Source organism: Lissotriton vulgaris, chromosome 5 (genome assembly GCF_964263255.1).
Source record: "Lissotriton vulgaris chromosome 5, aLisVul1.2, whole genome shotgun sequence".
NCBI classification, from domain to species: Eukaryota; Metazoa; Chordata; class Amphibia; order Caudata; family Salamandridae; genus Lissotriton; species Lissotriton vulgaris.
In genome coordinates, this window is record NC_141693.1 from 1,845,334,621 (window position 1) to 1,845,342,346 (window position 7,726).

The following is a 7,726-nucleotide window of genomic DNA, read 5'->3' on the forward strand; positions in this document are numbered from 1 at the left end:
TAAATCACTACGTAGTCACTGTATAGTGACATTATTAATTATGTTTTTTCTAAGTCTTCTGACTATTGCTGCTAGCATATTATTATCCATATACTATCCTATCTTCAAGCGTGAGCAATCTGCTTATAACGTCACTGCTGAACATTCTTTTAGTAAATTACCTCCCCATGAATTGTCTTACAGACTTGCGCTGCGCAACAACACATTCATTAGTATGTTACATCATTCTCACCAGACTAACAATGCTACAAACTGTTGGATATGTGGCCGACTCCCTCCCTATCAGAAATACAAGGGAGTTCTGCCCCTCTTTCCGTATCCATTCACTCACAATGGTTCCTGTGGAGCCTGGTTTAGAATAATAAATTCCGTAGATCCTGATATTGCTGTTTTTAAAGGGAGCTGGGTTTGGGGAAACTTGAACTTAGTTCTGCTTAATGCCTGTTATCCTGACAAGAAGGGACTTCCCATTAGAGTAGGAACTGATCTAGAAAATGAAGTATATGGATTAGGTAATTATACAATTACCCTTATGATTCTCACTGTTGAATCTGAAACTGCACCAGTCCCCCCTGCTATGTCAGTACTACCAGTCACTGGTGAATTATGTGTCAGTAAGAAAGGTTCCGTACACTTAGGTCATAGTAAATGTAATATCGTAGTCGAATTCAGTGATCAAGGCAAATCTTCTTTCAAAGCTACTCGTCATTCCTACTTTGTTTGTGGTCATACCGCATACATACGCCTACCTCCAGATTGGGATGGTACCTGTTATATTGCATTCCTTCTGCCACCTGTTTTCCTAGCTCCTCCTGACTACCACAGAAATACAAATCTAGTAAAGAATAGACTCCGAAGAGACCTCCCGATTGTCGACAATACTGAAACGACATTGGAGCAATACACAGATTTCAATAAAGGTTTCTTTTTCTTCATAGGCCCCGTCCAAAATAGTAAACTAATTCGCAGATTAACTAGAACACTTGAAGCAGTAGTGAATGAAACTGCCTCCGCCCTAGGTAACTTAACAGAGGAGCAGTCCGCCATGCGGATTGTCGTTCTTCAGAATCGTCTTGTTATTGACGTCATCTTGGCAGACAGAGGTGGAGCTTGTAAGGTCATCGGGTCAAGTTGCTGCATTTTCATTCCAGAAAACGCGCCAACAGTATATCAAGCTATTACACGTCTTCATAAAATTGCAAATCTGTTACATCAGAATCCAGGCACCTGGACTTGGTCCGGTTGGTTCTGGACAACGTTAACCGCTTGGGGATGGAAGCTCCTATCCTTCCTAGGCATTGCCTTTGCCATAGTATTCAGTTGCTGCCTGTGCCTACAGTGTGGGCCAGCGATTTGTGGCCTGTGCGTCACTTCATGTATCGAACATTCCAGTTTTCACTTAAAACGCAAAAAGAAGAAAGAAGAGCAAATGATGTTACAAGAACAGACCAATCGGTTTATGAGAATCGATATATCATGAAGGGTCCGTAGGGAACAAGGAGGGAATGAGGAAATATAAATTTTATGGTCAAGTAATGTTCCCTAGCGTGCACCCCACCGTCTCCGTGTACCAGTTTAAAGTACATGTAACTTCCCTCCTGTGCCAGCTATGAAGATGCAAATACATTTGCGTCCACCGTTAACATGTCCTCTTTCAGATCCACCATGAATGGATTGATAATTCAGTTCCTAAGTATGCCTTGCCAACGTCTTTTTGTGGTGTACTTTACACGTTTTCCAGCTCTGGCAAAGTAGGCCCCGAATTCTGCCATCGAGCCTTTTCTGTTTTCTGACTCCGAGAGCCCAGGCAGTCTGTGTATCTGTGAACTCTGCCTTACTTCCAGTGCGGCCCATGGCGTTTGGCTCAGCCTGCTGCCTGCCAAGACTGTATTCGACCTTCGAAGTTATCTGTTCCGCTCCTCGAAAATGCATTCCTGCCTACTAGTTTAAGTAAACATTCTCCCAGCTGCAGAGCGAAGGGCCCGGCCTCGCTGTCTCTATGCAAGTAATTCATAGCCTCTGTTTCCATGGAAGGCCCATGCCCCCGCATCTCATGCAGACACTCAGGCGCTTATACACGCACACACAGTCAGTATAGAGTAACTTCTGCCCCAGAGACCTTTTCCTCTAGATAGTATGGTTCCCAAACATCAGATATCAGATATGATAGAAGCACGAGTTGATCTGACATGCCAGACTTCTGTCTCTTTCCGCCAGTGTAAATGTCAAATCCCCTGCACCCGTCTGTTTTCACGTCAATCATACGTCATGCAGCTGCGCGCGCATCCATGCCTCTGATTTCTGCTGACATTACAAGATTCTGCTTTGTTGCCACCTACTTGTGACGTTTTCTAGCACACACCTCTGTATTCACGCCCAGTTCACGCCTCCACTTACGTATTGCAACACGTGGACACTGTTATCATGCTGTTATCTCGCTTCTCTCAGCTGTTACGCCTCTTGCATTAGAGCCTATAATGTATGAAAAGTATATAAGCTATGTATTGTCAATAAATTATTGCTCTATCCCTTCTTGAACCCCTGTGGTTGCAAGAACCTGATATCCCGTTCTGGAACGATTCCTTTAAGGAATAAAACCCCTAAGAACTCTAACCACCACGGACTCTGTTTCTTTCTTTCCGATTGAGTTATTATTGATTAAGTACTTACTTGTATAGAAATTATGATGGTAAATTAATTATTTACAACAAGGGCCAGGGCGTGGGAGGGGCTGGTCCTAGATCTCACACTCCTGGACATGGAAGAGGAGGACTCCCCGGTGCATAGTCCGGCTCCGGTGGTGCGCCCGCCTGACGGGGGGACGGCTTAGGCCCACTCTGATGCTCCCTTATTTTTGCATTCCAATGTGATGACTTACGAATAGTTGCTGGTAAATCCTGGTGCTCTGCTTCGGATCTGGTCTAGTTGGGAGGGTTGAGAACTCGGTTAGATGGTACTCTGGCACGCCTGGGGGGGTGGGGGGTCTGGGAGGGGGCGGGAGGGCGATTATGGGTGGTTCTGGGTGAGGGTGGAGGGGTAGGTGGGGATGGGAGTGTTGAGGGGGGAGGGGGGGATGGGTTCAGTAAGGACAAAAGTGACTCTAGGTTCAACTGGACTTGGGGCACGGAAGAGGGAGCGTTAGGACCGAAAAGCAGCTTTGCCATTGCCCAACCACCTGGTAGTTATGGACCTATACAGAATGCTCCAGCGTAGTCTTTTTCCCCATGATATTGCCGCTCAACCTCCGGGGTGTGAGCTGAATGGCTGTGTGACACGGGGGGGGGCGCGGCGCTTCATTCGAGCGCCCAGGGGAATGGCGCGAAAATACTGTATGCATTTCTGATCTTGCTGCAATAAAAAGATATTTACAAAAAAAAAAATGAGGTCACTGACTCATGACCAGTCCCCATCAGCCAGCAGTACATCCATGTTGACGTCCCATGCTGCCCATGACCGTGCAGGGGAGCGCCATGGCATCAATTTGCATTGCCTTATTTAACAGGGCAATCAAGTAGCAGCCAGAATTGCAGGACGAGTATGAGTGGGTCTGAGTGCAGCGGGAAAAGTGGGAGGTAAGTGTAAATGACAGGCATCCTCGAATTATATGAAAGTCTCTTCAGGGTACAGATCCCCAAGGTGAGCAAACCCGCCCATGCGCTATCCTCGAATGATATGAAAGTCTCTTCAGGGTACAGATCCCCAAGGTGAGCAAACCCGCCCATGCGCTATGCCTGGAAGGACACATTATCCATCATCGGCCTGACAGGCTACAATATTCAGATCAGTAGTTCTCAATGGAATGATGCTCACTATAGTACTGTATGGGCACATTGTTGCCAGATTGTGGCTGTAAATCTAACTATGTGTTGGACGTCATGTGAGAACCCCGCACCCTCCATCAGGAGCTCAGGTAAGCGCTCCACTGCAACCCTTGCAGCCAGTAGGCGTTTTTTTATCCCAATTGTCTGCTAGATCCAACCAACGTGCCACTTGTTGTTAATTAAGAGGCATAGTAGTATATAAATCAAGTCATTGGGCTTCTGGGCCCCCGTCCCCCTCCTCATATGTCCTCATCAGAGTCGATAGGGCCACTCAGTTAAATCTACCTGCCCACAGAAGGGATATGAGAAGTGAGTCCAGTTGTCTAAAGACCCTAGTTGGAAGGTGGCAGAGTTAGCTCACTAACACTTACAGGCACCTCAGAAGCAGTAAGAGGAGTAGTGAAAAGTGATGAAAAGGACGCAGTGAGTTTTGGAAACAGTCCAAGGCAGAGTACCACCCTTGACAACAGGGTGTCTCTCCCATTAACTCGCCTTTTTAAGCATTGCTTTGATGGAACTGGATGATCGAATGTACGTTACCTAAAGATACCCTCCGCTTGGAAATTACAGATTCCAAATATAACCTAATTGGTACAGAGTGTAAATATAATACTTGGGATCCAATTGTTCCTGAAGAATGCTGGTGTGACCCAACACTGTGGGCACTTTTAGCACGGCTGAAACATGTCGACACTTTGGCAGTATGAGGGGTGAAGGGACTCTTTACATTTCTCCTATCACCACCATCCTTCACATTTGTAGACCTAGACAGTGGGTCTAGGAATAAATTGTTGCACAGAGACACCACTGAGCTAATACCTTTACTGCGCTTTTCTTTCGGTGATCCCAAAGTATACTGATATATAATTTATTTTTAATGTGTGTAATGTCTTCCCCTCTCTTTTGCTCCATCCCAGGCATTGGTCTGCGCAGGGGTGTATTGTAAGCAAGCCCAATGATGAAGCATGTCACAATTTTGTGAGTGAGGGCAGTATTTTTACACAGAGCATGTGCCACCTTTTCATCACTTTCCACTCCTCCAGTGTTATAGTTATGTGATTGGGGACGTCGGAGTAGAGGGATTTAGCCTCTCACCCCTTCATAGTGTGTTGAAACTTCGGAAGCAGTACCATTTTGCTGATGGCCACTCGGCCCATCAGTGAGAGTGGCAATGTGTTCCAAAAGAGAAATTATGACTTTAGTCCCTCCACGACCCTGTCGGCATGCAGGCTAAGAAAGTAAGTTACTTACCTGTAACTGCAGTTCTCCGGTATTGGAATCTTTCATGGATTCACATGCTTGAACCATTCCCTGTCGTCGAGATGGGAGTCCCCGGTATATCAAAATAGCAATGCAAAGTTAACATAACTATAAAAAAAAGCCTAGGCCCATTTAGTTTTGTAACATATCATAGTTGTTTTGTAAAAGAGACCAAACACAAGTTTCAATCAATCAGAAAACCCTACCGTCTAGAACACTTCTGAGAGAAACCCAGACCGTCAGATTTTCACAGCACTACTGTAGGAGATACACTTGCGAAAGTCCGAAAAGAAAGCTTCACCGTGGAGGAGGGTGGGTCACATGCAAATCTATGAAAGATTCAAATACTGGAGAACTACAGTTACAGGTAACTTTTTTTCTTGCTCCAGTATTGGAACTTTCATAGATTCACATGCTTGAATCTGATAAGCTAGAAGTTAGAAGCACACTGTTCGATAACTGTTTAGTTCCATTGCGTCTTCCTTTGAATATTGAAATTAATAAATGTAGCAAATTATAGCTGTTAAGTTGGTAGCAGATGCCGGAGACAGAAAAAAAGACAAAAGCGAAAAAAGACCCAGTCATGTACAAAAGGATAGGAAATAGTAGAAAAAGACTACCTCACTGAGGAACAAATGTGTGTAGTTTAAAGAAGAAAGGAAGGAGGGGTGAAGGAGAAAGCTCACCGTAAAAAAAAAGGTTCCTCACCACCACTTGGCCCACTGCTGTGTCCCTGCGAACCGTGGAGTCCAAGCAGTAATACTTGGTTAAGGTGTGCGTACTCTTTCAGGCAGCAGCTCAACAGATGTCCTGGATGGGTACTACAGCAAATAGAGCGGTTGATGTGGAAAGAAAACAAGTTACTTACCTGTAACTGTAGTTCTCCAGTATTGAAAGCTTTCATAGATTCACATTTCTGAATCATTCCCCGTCGTCGAGACGGGAATCTCCGGTATATAAAAAGCAGTATAGCCAACTGAAAAGAGGCTTGGGCCCATTTCCCTTTTGCAACCCATAACCTTTGTTATGTAAAAAAGGACCAAACTATTCCCTTGGCCAATCAGAGCTCTAGAACACTCCTGAGAGAACCTTTTGCCCCTCAGATTTTCGGGCACTTGTACCATAAACACCTTTTGTGCCTAATCCGAGGTGAGCCTCTCAGGGGAGGAGGGTGGGTGTATGTGAATCTATGAAATCTTCCAATACTGGAGAACTACAGTTACAGGTAAGTAACTTGTTTTCTTACTTCAGTATTGGAGCTTTCATAGACTTCCATACCTGAATCAGAATAGTGAGCACTAAATCATAGCACATTTGTTTTGTAAACTACTTCTCTCAAATAGGCAACATATGTCCTTCCCCCCTAGCAGTAGCTGTATATAAACATCCATAGACAGATTGTTCATACATTACATACAAGAGAGCATACAACAATAAAACGTGCTTATCTTACCAACCTAGGAAGGAGGGATGACAAAGAAAGCTCACCGTTACTGGAAAAGGTTCCTCAGTACAGCTTGTCCCAATGCTACATCGCCTCTTGCATGAGCGTCTAGGCAGTAATGTCTGGTGAACGTATGCGTACTCCTCCAGGTAGCCGCCCTGCAGATGTCCTGGATAGGTACGCCTGAAAACACAGCAGTAGAGGTTGACACCGCTCTTGTTGAATGTGCACGAACACATGCATTCAACGGCTTCCCTGCCGCCTGATGACAGTATTGAATGGCGGTTGAAATCCACCTTGAGATTCGCCGTTTCGACAACGGGAACACCTTCCTGGGGGCACCAAAAGCCACAAATAATTGTGTAGATTTCCTGAAAGATTTTGTTCTTTGCAAGTAAAATTTCAGACAACGCTGAACATCCAGAGTATGGAGAGTTCTCTCTGTAGCTGTAGATGGTTGAGGGAAGAATCTTTTAAGGATCAATGGCTCATTCAAGTGGAAATCCGTTGGTATCTTTGGTATACATTTTGGATTTGTTCTGAGTACCATCCTGTCCTCTCTGAATTGCAGAAAAAGTTCTTGAGTTGTAAGGGCCTGTATGTCTCCTACTCTCCTGGCTGAAGTCAGAGCTATTAATAGAGCCACCTTCCAGGATAGGAATTTTAGATCAGTTCTGTGAATTGGCTCAAATGGTGGTTTCATCAACTGTGATAAAACAATGTTCAGTTGCCATGGAGTAGGCCTGATAGGTGGGTAAACTCTAAACAGCCCCTTCATGAATTGTTTTATAATCCTCTCTGACCACAGAGACGGACCGGATGAGCTTCTCCTGTATCTAGAGATCGCCGCTAGATGCACTTTAATAGAGGCATGGGCCAATCCTGACTTTGCCAGCCGTAGTAAATATGGGATGATCTGATATGCCTCTGCCTGCAGAGGATGTAGGTCGTTCTCTTGACACCACAAGCATAATCTTTTCCATTTCATTTGATATGTTTTATTAGTGCTCTCAGCCCTTGCTTTCGCCAGGAACTCTCTTTGATTAAATTCACGGTATTCAGGAGCCAGGCCGCTGATTGTGAAAATGTCGGGTCTGGATGGCGCACCTGTCCCTGAGCCATAGTCAACAGTGCTGGTATTGGCCGTAGACGTATTGGTTCTGGTTCAGATAAAAGGAACAGTTCCGTGAACCAGTGCTGC